We start from the raw sequence: 17,326 nt of genomic DNA, 5'->3' as shown, positions 1-17,326 counted from the left end.
AACCAATCAAAATCACAAAGAATGTGACTTTATTCTCCACTTTCCTCACCTATAAAATAAGGGGGTAGAATTTGAGGAAATTTAAGGGCTTTTCCAGCTCTCACAGCCTATGCTTCTTCCACAGTATCTGCGTTTTTGCTCACTATGTATTATCAGTTCAGTTTTCCCTCCCATAAAAATCGGTGCATTACAATTTTGCTGGGTTTGGTTTACTTTCAGATTGTGAATTTGGGTACTCTCTTAGTCATCTAAAAGTTGGATGGCTAAATATTTTGCATGTAAAAGGTGCCACTGGGGGGGCTCAAGCCTAGTAGAATGTGATTTGTGAGTGTCAGGGGATGTAATGATGAGATGATAAAAGTCACAGAGATTTTCCTCCAACATAAATGGAGTCTACAGAGAGGTGTCACATATAAACCCTCAATGAGGGTAGACTCAATGAAAACAAACATTCACTTCAGCGGCATTAGTTTCCTTTTTCCCTCTCCTCAACAGCACCTGTGGAGGCTTTAGCTGAGTTTTAAAATGTGTATGAGAACAATTTCACCGTTTAGCAATTAACCTAAAGTTGAGTCTGTTATCCCACTGAGGCTAGTTTTAATGGAGATGTTATGAAAGCCACAAGGCTCTGTAGGTGAGAAGGTAAAGGAAGAAGCACCCTTCATCCTAAACTCCTGCTCCTCATAGCCTCCTATTGATGTCTTTGCAGGTCTCCTTTAGCTTCTCAGTGGAACTACAGTCTGACTGTGACCATAGGGCTTAGAGTCTCTGAGAGTTCACTGATGCAACTTTACTGTATCTTACCATTATCTAGCAGGGAGATAAGGCATGGGGTTATGCCCATCTTACAAATAGGAAACTAAGTGTGATCTTTAAGGAAGACAATCACTCAGACCTTTCCTCTTTTTTCCTGGGACCTCTGAATGCATCTACTGCCCTTTCCTACCCATCTCATACATTCTGTGTGCACAGAAGCCTCAGAGTCACTAATGACAGAAGCTCAACTCTGAGTCGATGGGGTTAAGTAGAGAGATGAACAATCCAGACCATTACCTATGAAGAGATCCTAGGAGGTCCGGGCAAGTCCTGGGGGCTCTTACTGGCAGGTGAAGTTGGGTGCTGCACTGAGTTGTAGCAGGAGCCCCCAACTCTGGTCTTCCCCTATCTTTTGTCAGGGAGCCTCTAAGATCTCTAAGTGAGGAGACACTGGATTACTCCATGGGACTGGCAGCTGCAGGTGGAGGATTATGACATTTCCTAGTGTGAATTTCTCTGCTTTGGAAGGGTCTAAATCCCTCTACTCATGATGGACTCTGAGGAAAAGAGGTGAGGGTATGGAAAGAGAAGTTTGTCCTAATTAAAGGCCTTTCCCTGTCCATATATATTCTCAAGCCCATGAAGTTTAAGATGTGTGGAATAGGGACTCAGAATGTCTTACAGGCAGAACTGGGGTAAGGACTCTGAAATATTTGTTCATTCAAAGAGTTTCTTTAGGGCTGAATAAGCCATGGGCTATATCCCAAACACATAAATAGCCAAGACAGTCGTGTGACCCACCCTTATGGCCTGTGCAGTGACTGGACATTAAGCAGTCTTCCTCTCTGTCCCCAGTGTTACACAGGGGCTTCAAAGTCATAAGCACCCAAAAGATCAAAGGCCAATAGAAATGGTCCTTCACCTTGATGGAGAATTATGTGCATATCACCTGCATATCCTTATTTCCTCAGAAGGGCATTGCTTCCCTGACTCCCAACCTCACCAGCCCTGTGAAACTCTACTTAGCCAAACTCATGTTCTCAGAGAACAAGGCCAGCAGTTTTGCAATACACAGTCATCCCCCCTCCCCTCAAAAAAAGTCCAGTTTAGTTTTCTGTCACATTTTTGCCATGTGGTAAGCAGCTGAAACCAAAAAGATCAAAGACACCATATCCACATGCAATGAACATGTGTCATTCTTTCACTGTGACCAAAGTAAAGGGACCCTCCTCCTCTGGATCTCTGATTGTAGACTTTGAGCCTCACTTTGGTGTATGGTACATGCTGGATAGCTAGTTTGTGCAAGCATACCCTAAATGCTTCTGTTAACCACAATCTTGAAAAACATAGAGATCCTGTCCTCCCTCTATGTTCCCATCAAGCAGAATGTGCAGCAAAGCATATTATTCAGTGTTCAGGGTCAAGGGCTCTGGGAGTGGCATTGTCTAGCTTGCAGTGAAGAATGTCCAAGTGTCAGGCCTTGATCTCCTTGGAAATGCTGGCAGTGCAGGGAGGGGAAGGGCCACTGACAGTTGCTTGGTTACGTTGTTATGATATAAAAACTAGTTGCACATAGATCCCAGCAGTGGATGCTTTACCCATTTGGCTACTCTGAGACTCGCTGTATCTAAGTTTCCCTAATAAATCTATCTCTGTCACTATACCCAGGTCTTTTCTTTGGCCTCACTGGACCATCACCCACCGTAGGCTTTGGAGTCTGCTGGTATGAGCTGAACATTTGAAAATACTTGTTAAAACTAAACAAAGTTTGTTCTTATGATATCTACCATATTGAACTTTGGATAAATAGAAGCTAAGCTAATCATACACAGGATTAACCATTGAAATTTATGGTTAAAGACAAAAATACTTATGTTCTTGGTTCTCCCTAAAAGTGGATTGTGGATACAAAGTTCAAGAGAGAGACCTATCAATACTAGATCTGAAACACAGTGCAAACTTAATATGTTACCTAACATGAGCTTTTAATACCTATAAAACTCTGAAAACTGAATATGGTTTTGTATCTTTCTAGAATCTGAAAAGTGTAATATAAAATAGTTATCTTGAAACTCAACTCATAGTGCCATAAAAAATACATAAAATTACTACCTTGTTCCCAAAGGGTAATTTTTTTTTTTTATTCCCATCTTATAGAGAAAGAAACTGTGTGAAATAAGACGGATCCAGCTACAGGAGTGATGAGGGTAATTTGAGAAGCTGTGGAACCAGATGCCCTGTTTAGAGATCCACGTGTATTTCATAGATTGGTGGGTTATCATGGTGGGGAAAATGGATACTTTGTCTCTTCATGACACAAATCTTTTCCTTTAAGCAGCGAATTACTCTATAGCTAAATAAGTTCATATATAAATACATAGTACATTCATATAAAGGGTGAAGTGGTCATCACAAAGCCAGTTATAAGTTTCATGTTGGCTTTAATTCTACAGGACACCAGTTTATCAAATTTCATTTCTTGATCTTAGAGGGTCTTGAAGCTTTGAGAAGGAAGTAACAGGAGTAAAGACCTATTTCAGATATGAAAAAGCATGTGTCTTTTTCTTGGTAAGATTACAGAGCTTAAAAGGTCAAATCGCTTTTCTTTTGGTTGGGCTATAGAAACTCAGTGTGGTAACTTTAGGTGTTTTATGCTAATTAGAAGCTGGGTGACAATGTGTGGATTTGATTAATAATAGTTGCTTTAAAATTATGCTTGACAGACAAATTCTCTTAAAACTTGAAGTCTATGAGGGGGTTATAATAATGAAAGGCAGATGGGTGGTGAATCATTAATGAAACCAGTGATGGAAAACAGGCCTTGGGTCAGGTCACCCAATTTTTGGTTGATGAACAGTTTCACCAGCAATTCCGTCACTTTTGGATTAGCCTAGTTTATTGGTAAATACTTAAAGAGAATCATTTATTTACTAAATATTTACTGGGACCCGGATGAAAAGTACAGTGCTAAGTATCAGGGAGAAAATGAGGAATGGGACCTATGTCCTTGATTGTGCTATTCTGCTGGCCCCTGCAGATCTGTGCTGTGACTTGCTCTATGCCCCCAGGAGACTGATCCCTACAGCAGGAACACTAGGCCCACTTGGCCTCTGCATTCTGGCTAGTTTGAGTTAAGGAGGTTACCAGCACAAGATCGGAGGGCAAGAGAAAAGAGAGGTTGGATGTTTGTTCCCTATCTTCCTCATTGCCCATCCTGGTTTGGAAGTGACTGTTTCCTTTGCCTGTGGCTGCTGCTCTGCCTGTAGTTCCAGCTCTTGCTACATTCTGGTCACTCTTACTTGTTCTTGCCCTTCAGGCTTAGAAGCAATAGCAGTTTCGTACTGTAATGAGACATTAGATGCTTCATCACTCCTTGTTGGAGTGGCTAATTCTAGCTGCACCTCTGAAAAAAATGTTATTAAACTTTCTTCAGTGAAACTCTAATTAGACTGTGTATACTATTTCCTGTTAGGATCCTGACTGATAGAGCTCCTGCCCTTGAGTTGTTCACCAGACAAATCAATAAACAGTGACTATTCAGCATGAGCGCAATTGTGATGAAAATTCTAGTTTCTGGCTTACTAGTTAGCAGCTCACCAATGTAAGGAACAAAGAGAAGAATGTAAAATGGCAAGTACAGCAACCATCAAAGTAAACACCTAGAGATGACTGAACTAAACCATTCTTTCAACCTATATTTATTTGTTTGTAACTTATTATTGGGTAAGGAATTATGTGGGGGAATTGGATTTAAAATGGACTAATGGGATAAATTCAGTGAGATTAAAAACTAATAAATGGGGATCCCTGGGTGGCGCAGCGGTTTGGCGCCTGCCTTTGGCCCAGGGCGCTAACCTGGAGACCCAGGATCGAATCCCACATCGGGCTCCCGGTGCATGGAGCCTGCTTCTCCCTCTGCCTATGTCTCTGTGCCTCTCTCTCTGTGACTATCATAAATGAATAAAAATTAAAAAAAAAACAAAAAAACAAACTAATAAATGTAAATACAGTAGAAAAAGAAAGACTTGAAGGCATAGTGGGCATATAAGCATACTGGCTCAAAGTTCTCAGCTTCTGATGTCATTTGTAAGCTCGAATGTGATTTACATACGATTACATATTAACAGACCATTTTCTGTACATTTGCTTTTATTCCTAAAGCAGTTCCTAGACTGTGCAGGGCATATGTGTGCTTTGTGTAAGGATGTGCTTTGCGTAAGTTGCACAGCTGGTCCAACATTTTAGGGTTGGGTGTTTCCATCAAGGACAAAGTTTTTGGCTATGACTTCATTGTCTCCAACTCTACTAGAAAAGAGAAACAACAAGGCAGCTGGAAGAGTGTCCCAAAGTATCTGCAAAAAGGAGCAGTTATGTCTTATCTGTCTTCCTAATCTGATAGTAGACTCAGTTTTAACTTTTGGCCTCACTAGATACTGCCGCCCTCAATTCCTTTCTAAGACCTGCAGAGGAGACCAGTCCTCATCGGAATGAGAACCTTCCAAACCTTCCATTGCATTTGTTACTTAAGAAACACTACTGGGCATCTAATCTTGTTAGCCTCTCTGCTGGCGGCTGGAGAGAGATGAATAGTCATGAAGGAACAGGCCCATAAACAGAATACTACCATGTACCATCACGCGCTCAATGACAGAATCATACCCAGGTTAATGAGTGAGTGGACAAGCACTGAGGTCAGAGGAGACATTCTGGAGGAGTGAAGACTAACCTGAATCCTGATGACTAAGCAGGAATTTGCTAAGCCAAGGGAGCAGGATGGGAGAATATTCTAGGAGGAGGAGTAGCAAGAGAGAAAACAGGGAAGAAGAAACCCAAGCATGATGTGTGCAGGAGAGAACTCAGGCATTTTAGTGCTGCCTGAACCTGTCAGGTAGTACAGGGGGTGGTGGGAGGTCAGCCAGCCCATCACACAGGATCTTTAATTCATTCTCATATGGAACAAAGGTTAGTTTATGAAGAAATGATGTAATCAGATTTGCCTTTAAGATGCCTCACCTGAGGACTGTGGGGAAAAGCGTGGAAAGAACAAGAAATAAGGTAAGTAAGGTAAATGGAATTTCCTAAAGTTCTCCTTGTAATTACCTTGGAGAAAGGTAATAGGATAGCAACATTGCTCATTAAGTATTGACAATTTCCAAAGATTAGAGACAATTAAGAAGGTCATACAGGCTATGTTTTTGGTGATTACTAGTAAAATTAAATTTAAAAACTCAGTAAATCTAACTAGAAGAATGTCATGATTCCCAAAGTATTACTGAGTTTATTTCCAATGAAAGAAGCAGTTAAGTCTATGGTATCTAGACCCTGAATTCTCTGTTGTGTTTCAGGGGAAATAAGCCAGGGAAAGAGAAAGCTCTTCCCTGGGAAGAGGGAAGGGAAAAGGAACAATGAGTTCCTGCTGTGATGGAAAGGAGAAGACATCAGTGTGGTCTGAGCTGTGGCCACAGGGTGCACCTGCACTTGGCATTCTATCCATCCTTTCCAGGTGGAGGCCTTGTTCTCTCTCCCACCTGAATAGGAACAAACTGGGGCCCAAGCAGAGCTGGTCGACAAGACAATGGACCAGGCATGCCGTCTCTACTTTACACATCCTGTCTACACTGGGACTGTGAGGGATCCTGCTCTGGGGCCTGACAGGAGTTAATGTGGTATGAGGAGGTTGGTGATGCTTTCTCCTTTACACTCAGAAAGCCTTTTTGTATATTAAAGAATGGAAAGGGAGAATGCTCAGTTTGGGCACTGCCATGGGTGGGCTTGGAGGCTTGGTGGGCTTGGAGGCCTTGGATGGGCTAGTCCAGAGCCATTCTGCAACAGACAGGGACATGTATTTGATGGTTATTACAGGCATTTGGGCAAGAGATGAGGAAACAAAGCAGGACAAGAGCTAGCAGGGAATGAGAGGGAATTGATTCATATATAGGAGGTAAAGCCAAGGAGCCTTGATGAGTCATTAGATGTGAAGACTGGTGCAGAGGAGGAATTCAGCATGATGCCCAGCTTTCCAGTTTGAGTGGGTGGTGGGACCACAAACTAAAATGGAAAACCCAGGAGATAGATCCCTTTGGGGGGCAATAAAGGGTTTTTTTTATGAGTTTGAGTTACCCCAATGATTATCCCCCAGTAGTTGGAGAGATCATCCAGATGACTAAGGTCAAAATGCCAAGCTATTCTTAGGGGAAAGTACTGGGCATGGACTATCAGGTATAATCCCATTGTGTAAGTTTTGAAAAGAAGAAGAATATTCTTGAAAAGGTAGAGAGACCTCATATTAGCAAGTCTCCTAAGTGAGGTGGGGAGACTTCAGGGAATGATTAGGTGTTTCTCCTTTCAGGGACTCTTACTATTCCTGCAAACGTTGCCTAATGCACCAACACCAAAAGAACATGCCTGACCTCCTCTAGGAAAGTCTGGAAATAAACATCCAGGGTAGCGAAGTAGCTCACTTTCTTCATTTTACTCTTACTGCGATTAGAGGAAAGACTTTGGAGAACAACACGTTCTCCATGGCTTAATCACTCATGAAGCAACTGGGGGAAAGGATGAAACAATATTATTCAAAAAAGAGAAACCTCAGAATATGAGGAAACTGGCTTTTAAAAAATGACCGATGCTATAGTAATTTAAGTTTCAAAGTGATAACATCCAAATTCGGTGTGATTTATCATACCAAGCATTCTAGAAACAAATAGGAATGAAACAGGGCCTCTAATAGTGCTAGGGTTGAGGTCCTAGAACCCAGTCCTGTCTCTTTTGGAGGTATTACACCTTTAACAAGCTGACTCACTCAAGTTTCTTTAGAATTCAGCCAAGTGCTTTCCAGGACATTTGGTGGCTTCTTGGCAAGACCCCATACTATGATTCTCATTTGTCAGAACTAAAGCACTAACATGGGCCCCCTATTTTGCAAAAGTTAAGTAGAAGTGCTTTATCACCTTTAATTCATATGTAGACACTCCTCAGTATTCCTTTCCAAGATACAGAGAAATCAGGAGCCCTCATTCTAGTTAAGGCTTTCTTTTCTAGAAAGTTAGAACAAGATGGAACTTCAAATGTTGAGAGTTGGAACTCAGGCCTCTGAATCAACTGACCACTCATACTTTTGACTAAAGCTCTAATCCACAATCACACTATGATATTTGCACGTGATGTTTTTTTTTTTTTTTTGGTATCCAAGTTTGTTTCACAATATGCTTTCCTGAATGAATAGTGCTACATTTGAGGTATGCCAAATAGTTATGTAAGTATATGGTTCTTTGCCAAAATTTGCCTCAAACTCTATCAAATGCCAGCAAAGTTAAAACAATGGTTCCCCCCATCCCCAAGTGTACAACTGCAGGTTCAAGGAAACACTATTTTTAATTAAAATGTTGACTTGATATTTAAGTGAGAATCTTGTTCATTCACAATAGAGAAAAATAAATCCAAATTTGAAATTAAATATATGACTGCTGGAACAAGTGGTGGCCAAGAATATACTTTGCTACTTCATTCAATTCTTTGGTTCACATGATGATGTATTTAGTGTGTTGGATTGTTGGTACTGCCAGAAATATATAATCCTCTCAGCTGGATTGTTGAATCAGTCAAGAGTGCATAGTGTCCATTGGGCACAGGATGCTCTACTAGGTAATATTTAAAGAAAGGAATTGGAGTATAGTCCCTGTTTTCTGAAACTATATGTGTAATGGTTTAACCTCTCAAGGAGGGCATCAGTTACTTCTCTATAGGTCATAGGGTGACTGGCAATGTCAGTAGGTAGTGGAAAGAACTAGTGGAACCCGAGGCTGATTGCCTGGAATAACAGGGGTTTTTACTTTTTCTGTCATACTTTTTCTGTCATGGAATCTGACTCTGAAGAAGTGAGGAACAAAAAGATGGATAAACGTATATGCATGAGAAAGATAAAGACTAGTTTTTGAGGCCTCAGCTAATTATTACAGAGGATTATAAAATATTTTAGATATAAAAGGAATGAGAATAAAAAATGCTGGAGGAAGGAATTTTGCAGATTGGAGTTGAAGCCATAGGGGAAAGCTATATATAGTCTTTTCCTTCCTCTAAGTAAAAATCATTTTATATCAATCTTGGTGAAAACTAAATCATGTTCTTTTTTGGACAAGTGCATAAGGGAGCAGACTATTGAGATAAATAGATTTAAAAAAATGTCCTTAAGGAATTAGCATTTTTTCATGTTCATAAACCCAAACAATATTATTAACATTTTAAGGCAAATACTAGCTGTGCTGGCCTTTTTCTCTCAGTAGGAGGCTGTCAATCTTTCCAAATTACAGGCCTTTGATCATGTGGTTCCTTCAATGGGAGAATTTTGCCTGTCTCTCTGGAGTGCTGGTTCCAGCTCAAACTTCATATGTGAACTTAAAGTGATCCTGTCAGTTGGCTGTCCAAAATTCCTTATAGAAAGCTGAAAATTCCTTCTGCACCCCCCCTTTTTTTCTGTAACAAAGTAACTTGGTCATTCCCCTATTTAGCACTTAGCACAAATTTATGTAATATATGTTTATTTACTTTTCTTACTAAATGATCTTTTACTATACTATATGATCTATAAGGGCAGACACTGTGTCTGTTTTATTTGCCACTGTGAGCTAGGTATTTACCTAACTCAGTACTTGGTACATGGTTGAAGTGGGGGGGAAAATTGCCATATGAATTAATACCTCTCACACATTTAAGTGATTAAAATTTTAGTGATTAAAATTTATTTAAACAAGAAGCTTAAATAAGAAGGATATTTCTTCTAACATTCCTCTAGGTATTTCTTGCTCCTTTGTCCTTTCATATAACATCCACTTTGACACTGCTTCATGGGTTCATTGACTAAAATGAAAAATATACAAAAACTATCAGTTTGCTGATCTCACCTTACAGCCAGTGTTTTCTGATGTTTCAAAAAACCATTCACAGGCAGGTTTCCCTGGTAAGATAATAAAAAGTCTCTTTAGTATTTGGCCATGACAAGTTCAGAAATGGAAAATTATTTCAAAAAGTTTCATAACAAATATTAAATATATGAAATAATGGCATATGTAACATTTGTAAAAAAATAATTGATAGGAAGTTCTAGTCCAATCAAGTGAAGTTTATTTCAAAAACCGACTTAATTCCTTCTTGGATTTATTTCCTTTGCTATAACTCTACTTGAAAATAACTGCAGTTGTCTTTACTTAATGTTTTTAAGTTTGAGATAAGAGACAATTCATTTCACGTATTTTTCTGATTAAAAATTCTTCTTGCTCCGCGTGGAGGGGGCAGCGTGGCCCTGGGAGTGTGATTCCAGTGGCGCAGGCCCTGGATCCCAGGGTGCTGGGGTACACAGCCCAGGATCTGGCACTCCCCCTAGGACACAGGACAGCGAGGACGCTCGTGCCACCCGGGACCCCGCAGCTGTGCAGATCAATGCCCCCACCCCACCCCAACATCCAGGCCCGTGTAGACTGGGAGCTGTGGTAGTTACTGCAGGAGCTGACTCTAGGGCTGGAGAGCTGGCCACCGCCATGTTCCTCCTGGTGTCACTCTGTGCCTGGGACAGAACAGGGGCCTCACAGGATAAGCAGCTCCCACTGAGCCATGCACCTGGCAGGGGGTGGGGCAGCTCCCCCAGGTGCACACACCTGAGAATCAGCACAGCAGGCCCCTCCCCCAAAAGACCAGCTGGAAGGACAGAGGAAGAGCAAGTTCTTGACCAAGCAGCACTGGAAAGCTCCAGGGGAAGTCGAGGGACTTACAGTATATAGAATCAGAGGATGCCCCTCCTTGGTTTTTGTTTGTTCATTTTTCTTTGTTTTGCTTTTGTTTTGTTTTTGTTTTTGCTTTTTGTTCTTTGTTCTTTCTTTGTTTTCCCCATTTTTCCCCTTTTTTTTTTCATTCCTTTTTCCAGTACAACTTGTTTTTAGCCACTCTGCACTGAGCAAAATGACTAGAAGGAAGAACTAACCACAAAGGAAAGAATCAGAAACAGTACTCTCTCCCACAGAATTACAGAATTTGGATTACAATTCGATGTCAGAAAGCCAATTCAGAAGCATAATTATAAACCTATGGTGGATCTGGAAAAAAGCATAAAGGATTCAAGAGGCTTCATGACTGCAGTATTTAGATCTAATCAGGCTGAAATTAAAAATCAATTAAATGAGATGCAATCCAAACTGGAGGTCCTAACGATGAGGGTTAATGAGGTAGAACAACGAGTGAGTGACATAGAAGACAAGTTGATGGCAAGGAAGGAAGCTGAGGAAAAAAAGAGAAAAACAATGAAAAGATCATGAGGAAAGGTTAAGGGAAATAAATGACAGCCTCAGAAGGAAAAAATCTAGTTTAATTGGGGTTCCAGAGGGCGCCGAAAGGGGCAGAGGACTAGAAAGTGTATTTGAACAAATCATAGCTGAGAACTTCCCTAACTTGGGGAGGGAAACAGGTATTCAGACCCTGGAGATAGAGATCTCCCCCCTAAAATCAATAAAAACCATTTAACACCCCGACATTTAATAGTGAAACTTGCAAATTCCAAAGATAGAGAGAAGATCCTTAAAGCAGCAAGATACAAGCAGTCCCTAACCTTTATGGGGAGACATATTAGGTTAACAGCAGACCTCTCCACAGGGAACTGACAGGCCAGAAAGGGCTGGAAGGATATATTCAGGGTCCTAAATGAGAAAAACCTGCAGCCAAGAATACTCTATCTAGCAAGGCTCTCATTCAGAATAGAAGGAGAGATAAAGAGCTTCCAAGAGAGGCAGAAACTGAAAGAATATATGACCACCAAACCAGCTCGGCAAGAAATATTAAGGGGAAAAAAAAAAAAGAAATATTAAGGGGGACTCTGTAAAAGAAAGAGAAAGTCCAAGGAAACAATCCCAAAAAGCAGGGACTGAATAGGTATAATGATGACACTAAATTCATATCTTTCAATAGTAACTCTGAATGTGAATGGGTTTAATGATCCCAACAAAAGGTGCAGGGTTTCGACTGGATAAATAAAGCAAGACCCATCTATTTGCTGTCTACAAGAGACTCATTTTAGACCTAAGGATACCTCCAGCCTGAAAATGAAAGGTTGGAGAACAATTTACCATTCAAATGGTCCTCAAAAGAAAGCTAGGGTAGCAATCCTCATATCAGATAAATTAAAGTTTATCCCAAAGACTGTAGTAAGAGATGAAGAGGGACACTATATCATACTTAAAGAATCTATCCAATAAGAGGACCCAGTAATCATGAATATTTATGCCCCGAATGCAGGAGCTGCCAAGTATATCAATCAATTAATAACCAAAGATAAGACATACTTAGATAATAATACACTAATACTGGGAGACTTTAACACAGCACTTTCTGTAAATGACAGAAATTCTAAGCACAACATATGCAAAGAAACAAGAGCTTTAAATGATACACTGGACCAGATGGATTTCACAGATATTTACAGAACTTTACATACAAACACAACTGAATACACATTCTTCTCAAGTCCATATGAAACTTTCTCCAGAATAGACCACATACTGGGTCACAAATCAGGTCTTAACTGATACCAAAAGATTGGGATCATCCCCTGTATATTTTCAGACCAAAATGCTTTGAAAATAGAACTAAATCACAAGAAGAAATTTGGAAGAAATTCAAACATGTGGAGGTTAAAGACCATCATGCTAAAAGATGAAAGGGTCAACCAGGAAATTAGAGAAGAATTAAAAAGATTCATAGAAACTAATAAGAATGAAGATACAACAGTTCAAAATCTTTGGGACACAGCAAAAACAGTCCTGAGAGTGAAATACATCACAATACAAGCATCCGTCAAAAAACTGGAAAGAATTCAAATACAAAAACTCACCTTGCACCTAACGGAGCTGGAGAAAAAACAGCAAATAAAACCTACATCCAGCGGAAGAAGAGAGTTAATAAAGATTCAAGCAGAACTCAATGAAATAGAGACCACAAGAACTGTGGAGCAGATCAACAAGACCAGGAGTTGGTTCTTTCAAAGAATTAACAAGATAGATAAATCATTAGCCAGCCTTATTAAAAACAAAAGAGAAAAGACTCAAATGAATAAAATCATGAATGAAAAAGGAGAGATCACCAATACCAATACCAAGGAAATACATACGATTTTAAACCTTTTTATGAGCAGCTATATGCCAATAAATTAGGCAATCTAGAAGAAATGGAAACATTTCTGGAAAACCACAAACTACCAAAACTGAAACAGGAAGAAATAGAAAACCTGAACAGGTCGATAACCAGGGTGGAAACTGAACCGTCATCAAAAACCTCCCAAGACACAAAAGTCCAGGGCCAGATGGCTTCCAGGGGGAATTCTATCAAACGTTTATAGAAGAAACCATACCTATTCTACTAAAGCTGTTCTGAAAGATAGAGATGGATTTCTTCCAAACTCATTCTATGAGGCCAGCATCACCTTAATTCCAAAGCCAGACAAACACCCCACCAAAAAGGAGAATTATAGACCAACTTTCCTGATGAACAGAGATGCAAAAATTCTCAACAAGATACTAGCCGATAGGATCCAACAGTACATTAAGAAGATTATCCACCATGACCAAGTGAGATTTATCCTGGGGACGCAAGACTAGTTCAACACTCATAAAACAATCAACGTGATAGATCATATTAACAAGAGAAAAACCAAGAACCATATAATCCTCTCAATAGATGCAGAGAAAGCATTTGACAAAATACAGCATCCATTCCTGATCAAAACTCTTCAGAGTGTAGGGATAGAGGGAACATTCCTCAGCATCTTAAAAGCCATCTATGAAAAGCCCACACCAAATTTCATTCTCAATGGGGAAGCACTGGGAGCCTTTCCCCTAAGATCAGGAACATGACAGGGATGTCCACTCTCACCACTGCTATTCAACATAGTACTGGAAGTCCTAGCCTCGGCAATCAGGCAACAAAAAGAAATAAAAGGCATTCAAATTGACAAAGAAGGAGTCAAACTCTCCCTCTTCGCTGATGACATGATACTCTACATAGAAAACCCAAAGACTCCACCCCAAGATTCCTAGAACTCATACAGCAATTCAGCAATGTGGCAGGATACAAAATGAATGCCCAGAAATCAGTGGCATTTCTATACGCTAATAATGAGACTGAAGAAAGAGAAATTAAGGAGTCAATCCCATTTACAATTGCACCAAAAACCTAGGAATAAACCTAACCAAAGAGGTAAAGGACCTATACCCTGAAAACTACAGAACACTTCTGAAAGAAATTGAGGAAGACACAAAGAGATGGAAAAATATTCCATGTTCATGGATTGGAAGAATTAATATTGTTAAAATGTCAATGTTACCCAGGGCAATTTACACATTTAATGCAATCCCTATCAACACACCGTGGACTTTCTCCAGAGAGTTGGAACAAATCATCTTAAGATTTGTGTGGAATCAGAAAAGACCCCAAATAGCCAGGGGAATATTGAAAAAGAAAAAGCCGGGGGCATCACAATGCCAGATCTCAGGCTGTACTACAAAGCTGTGGTCATCAAGACAGTGTGGTACTGGCACAAAAAGAGACACATAGATCAATGGAACAGAATAGAGAACCCAGAAGTGGACCCTGAACTTTATGGTCAACTAATATTCGATAAAGGAGGAAAGACTATCCACTGGAAGAAAGACAGTCTCTTCAATAAATGGTGCTGGGAAAATTGGACATCCACATGCAGAAGAATGAAACTAGACCACTCTCTTGCACCATACACAAAGATAAACTCAAAATGGATGAAAGATCTAAATGTGAGACAAGATTCCATCAAAATCCTAGAGAACACAGGCAACACCCTTTCTGAACTCGGCCACAGCAACTTCTTGCAAGATACATCCACGAAGGCAAAGGAAACAAAAGCAGAAATGAACTATTGGGACTTCATCAAGATAAGAAGCTTTTGCACAGCAAAGGATACAGTCAACAAAACTCAAAGACAACCTACAGAATGGGAGAAGATATTTGCAAATGACGCATCAGATAAAGGGCTAGTATCCACGATCTAAAAAGAACTTATTAAACTCAACAGCAAAGAAACAAACAATCCAATCACGAAATGCTCAAAAGACATGAAGAGAAATCTCACAGAGGAAGACATAGACATGGCCAACAAGCACATGAAAAAATGCTCCGCATCACCTGCCATCAGGGAAATACGAATCAAAACCACAATGAAATACCACCTCACACCAGTGAGAATGGAGAAAATTAACAAGACAGGAAGCAACAAATGTTGGAGAGGATGCAGAGAAAGGGGAACCCTCCTGCACTGTTGGTGGGAATGTGAACTGGTGCAGCCACTCTGGAAAATGGTGTGGAGGTTCCTCAAAGAGTTAAAAATAGATCTGCTCTATGACCCAGCAATTGCACTGCTGGGGATTTACCTCAAAGATATAGATGCAGTGAAATGGCAGGACACCTGCACCCCAATGTTCATAGCAGCAATGTCCACAATAGCCAAGCTCTGGAAGGATCCTCGGTGTCCATCGAAAGATGAATGGGTAAAGAAGATGTGGTCTATGTATACAATGGAATATTACTCAGCCATCAGAAAGGACAAATACCCACCATTTGCTTCAACATGGATGGAACTGGAGAGTATTATGCTGAGTGAAGTAAGTCAATCGGAGAAGGACAAACATTATATGGTCTCATTCATTTGGGGAATATAAAAAATAGCGAAAGGGAATAAAGGGAAAGGAGAGAAAATGAGTGAAAATATCAGTGAGGGTGTCAGAACATGAGAGACTCCTAACTCTGGTAAACAAACAAGGGGTGGTGGAAAGGGAGGTGGGCAGGGAGTTGGGGTGACTGGGTTACAGGCACCGAGGGGGGCTTTTGACGGGATGAGCACTGGGGTGTTACGCTACTTGTTGGCAAATTGAACTCCAATTAAAAAAAATTCTTCTCTGGGGGCTCTTTTAATTCATTAGGTCATAGGGTTCTACCTGTAAACATTGCTAATAGCTGAGGGAAATGTCTCTCAATGATTCTTAGGTAGAGATTGTATATATAGTATGTATATAAATATACGTAGTTATATATATATGTATTATGTATATTATTTATAAACTGTGACTCTGACAAATGCCTTGAAAATTGCTATTGCCAAACTTAGCTGATGATGAAGTTACTTCAAAAAGGAACCCCATGTACTTTTTTTAGATATTCAGCTATTTGGTGTTGTTTTTTTTTTTTTTTAAACCTAGATTAAACTAGATCAACAAATAGGAGAAGGAAAGTGAACTTTACTCCTTGGGTTCAAGCCACTTATAGGAAATGCTCATTGTATAAAAGTGGCTCAAAATTATTTGGAGATTTTGCAATCTGCCAAGGCAGATTTGTCTAAGCTATATTATGTCTTTGTATTAAAACCCCCAATTTCTGCTATACCCACCTTACTTATTTTTCTTATAAAACATCTCATATGTTTTTCAGGTGTTTTAATATTTTATTCACAGCTAGTAAAAGCTCAATAACAAAATAAAACTGACCTCTTCCAACAAAATATAACACCACAAAATATTTTGTAAAATATTTAATTTTTAAGAAATTTAGTTGTACATTAGATAGATATACCAATGTAGTTGCACCAAATGGAAAACATTTTTTTTGTTGTTGTTAAATCAGAGTCATTACTAAGTAAACAGGAACTTGGGGACTTACAATTCTATTTTACTGAGCCCAACATTAGGATATTTATTACAATGTAATTCTACCTGTACTTTTATATTTAAGTAATAGTATAAAAAGGCATGTTTTCTGAAAATATTAACATATGCTGGTAAAGTTTCATGCACTTTGTTATGTTCTTCAGTTTCACCTAGTTATATAATGATTATTCTTAAAGTTAATCATTAAAAAATGTGCTCTGCCCTTAAATGACCTTATTTCTCTCCTAATCTAATCAAGGAACTTGTACCATCCAATGAGCAGATCTGAAAACCTAATTCAAGTTAATTTACAATAAGTGTTTTTAAAAACAATTTCTATTTGAATCCAAAAAAATATGGTTACAATGTGTTAAAGACCATCCATAAAATGACCATTACCTTAGGAAATACATAAACTGTTATCTTTATATGCCCAATCTGCTTTAGGAGGTGGCAGCTGGTTAAATCTCTTTTAAAAAACAACAAACAAACAAACAAACAAAAAACTATTTCAATCCAGGCATAAAAATTCCAGCATAACTACAGCCTTAGGAAATGTAAATTTAAAATTTTAATACTGTTGACCTAAGTCCCGGGCTAATTCCCGGGAACAAGGGGGTAACAAGACTCTAAATATTTGTTTTATAAAGATTATATATCTTCACCAAATCTACTTCTGCTTGTATTTTTGAAACAGATACATGATCACAATGGAGGGATATGTGAAAGGGGAGCTCCAGGTCACCATCACACAATGAAGACTTCCAGGCGCTTAGACTCAAAACATCTAGACAGTTCAGAAGTTGAGAGGTAAAATGATCATTTTTAGTAATTTGATTCCATGCCTTCCAAATGACAGTTTA

General features: G+C 39.4%; 2 protein-coding genes across 4 annotated transcripts in view; one reads left to right on the top strand and one right to left on the bottom strand.

Annotated features, from left to right (window-relative positions):
- The window catches only part of LOC129501959 (alcohol dehydrogenase E chain), a 67,473-nt gene extending 54,749 nt beyond the window's left edge, over nucleotides 1–12,724 (bottom strand). For 2 of the 3 annotated variants that reach the window (XM_055313281.1, XM_055313280.1), the window contains exons 1-2: nucleotides 12,629–12,724; nucleotides 9,657–9,709 (exon numbers count right to left, since the gene is read on the bottom strand). The gene's annotated coding sequence lies outside the window, so the exon portion shown is untranslated. The remainder of the gene's footprint in view (nucleotides 1–9,656; nucleotides 9,710–12,628) is intronic. The other variant, XM_055313283.1, reaches the window with a different exon arrangement.
- Nucleotides 5,562–17,326, top strand: part of CUNH4orf17 (chromosome unknown C4orf17 homolog) — a gene marked incomplete at its 3' end in the record, with an annotated part of 83,883 nt that continues 72,118 nt past the window's right edge. The window contains exons 1-2 of the mRNA XM_055313279.1: nucleotides 5,562–5,811; nucleotides 17,161–17,273. The remainder of the gene's footprint in view (nucleotides 5,812–17,160; nucleotides 17,274–17,326) is intronic.

Source organism: Nyctereutes procyonoides, unplaced genomic scaffold, assembly GCF_905146905.1.
Source record: "Nyctereutes procyonoides isolate TBG_1078 unplaced genomic scaffold, NYPRO_anot_genome, whole genome shotgun sequence".
Classification (NCBI taxonomy): Eukaryota; Metazoa; Chordata; class Mammalia; order Carnivora; family Canidae; genus Nyctereutes; species Nyctereutes procyonoides.
The sequence above is the reverse complement of the archived record's forward strand: the minus strand, read 5'-3'. Positions and strand labels throughout refer to the sequence as shown.